The sequence below is a fragment of the Polypterus senegalus genome, chromosome 3, assembly GCF_016835505.1.
Source record: "Polypterus senegalus isolate Bchr_013 chromosome 3, ASM1683550v1, whole genome shotgun sequence".
Lineage (NCBI taxonomy): Eukaryota > Metazoa > Chordata > Cladistia > Polypteriformes > Polypteridae > Polypterus > Polypterus senegalus.
This window is the reverse complement of record NC_053156.1, coordinates 245,853,132-245,855,803: the sequence shown is the minus strand read 5'-3', so window position 1 is coordinate 245,855,803 and position 2,672 is coordinate 245,853,132.

The window sequence follows — 2,672 nt, the reverse complement described above, 5'->3', positions numbered from 1 at the left end:
TAAAGTGAAGGAAAGAATATTTCAAGAAAGGCAAAGTGATATCCAAGGTCACAAGAGTGACTGACCCTTGTTCAGCTGAAAGAGTGTTAGTGTAACTGAGCACACTAAGTCACTTGATTTGCTACTGTGCTGGGGAGTGAAACATTGGTTGGGTGACACTTGTCAACAACAACAAAATAGCAGCCTTTATTTACATGGCACATGTAAGGTTGTAGCTCAAAATACTTTAGAAAAAATTACAAAATTACAAAAACAAAGAAAGGGACATTGCATTTAGAAAGTATTCAAACTGCTCCACTTTTACCACATTTTGTTATGCCACACTGTGAAATGAAATAAATACTGTATTTTTGTAATCATCTGCACACAAAAACAAAAACCAAAAACTGGTTTATATAAATTCAAACACAAAGTTGTATACTTTTTATATGCTAATTCAACATGAATCTGCCTGTCATTGTGTCTTTACATAAAGGTCTAGTCAAATAAAAGAGTCATTTCCTGTCACATGAACACATTTTGTTAAGCCATTTGATGCGTGCTGTGGTGTTCTACTTTGCCAATTGTGTAGGCAGTTATGGTGACTGCAGTCCTAAAGAGATGCCAGGAAAAGAGATTCATCCATAGCACCTGGAGCATGTGTGTGCTTAGCCTTAATTGCAGGAAACAAGAAAAGGCTGGTGTTAAGGAATGGCAAGGGGTAGATTTCTAGTATAGTGAATTTTCATGTGATAAAACAAGCAGATTGCATATTTTAAAAAATTCAGGTGAACACAATATGCAGCATGAAACATTTTTGCAAATGTACTGTGCTCCTCTGACTGTGCTCCTCTGCAGTACTGTGAATGGGACCATAGAATACAATTGGTTTTACTGATGTGCTGTCGATTACTTTCATTATGTAGCAGCAGAAAAAATGGAGTAAAATGTAGAAATGTGAAGTACATGTAAATTAAATTACAGTTGAATTACAGACAGTTTGCAAGTCTCAAATGGTTATAATGGCAAAAATAAGTGTCTGATCTAATAAGATATGCAGTGTTAGATCATCAGTGAGAGGAGGCAATAAACTCAAAAGGTTCCAGAAAAGACTAGTCCCACCTTGCCATTCGACTGTGCTTGTAAATGTCATGAGGGTAGATGTTTTTCTGTTCATAAGGTTAAAAATCCTAGAAGATTCAAAGCCATAGGTTTCATTATCTTGGTAGCAGTCTTCATCTTTTCCAACATCAAAGGTAGCTGCAGAGTATTATGGCCAGGTGGTGGTGCACCACTAGGCATACCAGAAGAAGAAAACAAAGACAAAAGAATTGATTAGTAGCTGGAAAAATTATGTTTTAATAATTAGGAATGTCTAATAATAGATTTTTATCAAATCAACTATATACCACTGTCAACGGAAATAACATGTGCTTCAAATTAATTATGAAAAGGCAAATTTAAAAAAAGTGTTTTAGCGTGTTTCTAAAATATTCAACAGTACTAACCAGATATACTGTATCTATTAGTAAAATATTTCATGGTTTGATGCATGAAAGCAATGGCTGCCCAGTTGTTTTCAATGCTTTACTCTCAGAACATCAATGCAGCTGATGTGTGAAAATCTGAGATTACAGGGGAGGATGTATGGGGATAGACAGTCTGAATTTATAGAGGGTGCAAGATTGTTCACAGCTTTGTATGGGAATTAAGAGTAACCAGTGTCACGCAGGTGCAAGTAGGAGGACGTTGTATGGACCAAGTGAAGGTAATTCCAAGCCAGGCTAGGAGGTGGTGGGGTGCACTAAATCTTCTCCTGTTATCTCTGCAGACCAGCAGTAGGAAAACCACCTGTCTGACTCAACCTTGAAGACATCACTTCCGGCGCCTAGGATGACGTCACTTTGGTTCTGGCGACTAAGATGATGCCACTTCTGGTTCCAGCACCTAGGATGACATCACGTCTGGTTCCAGCACCTCGACTAACATCACTTCTAGTTCTGGTACGTCACTTCCGGTCTGACTATTTAAAACCACCATCTTTACAAACCTCGGTTGATTTCAGGACTCCAACCAAGAAACTCGTTGTCAGAATTCAACCCATTGCAGCCAGGGATAATATACGGGTGGCTGTCCTTTAAACCTTTTTAAGTGTGTCAAGTCTGATCATTTTCACACCAGTAAGAACACAAGTCAGTCCTAGATGGGAACAGCCTGGATCTGGTGTGTCATAATTCATATTCATTCTGCTCTCAACAGAGATTTAAACTTATAACATAACAAAAATGTAATACATAATCCTACAACATTTAGATAAGTCAAATTTATTGCCATGACTGCGCAGTACAACAGACTTATGTTGGCAATAAGACAATGCCAACAAAAGACATACAGTATGTGTTTGTGTATATATATAGAATCCAACGTCTGTCTGACTGTCTGAATGTATGTCTGTCCGCTTTCACAAGAGAACTGCTTAACGGATTTAGATCGGGTCTTTTTCTATAATTTGCTTGAACATTCTGGTTGATTTTGCAACTTCTCTCATTGCGTTATGTATCATAGTTTGTTTGCGGTACTGATTTATTTACGCAAATCCAAGAGACACAAATCGGGCTGAGGGGAGTGGGGCGAGGCTCTCCTCACTCATGCGCTAGCCTCGGGGAATGTTCCTTACCTCTGCTTAGCAAGAG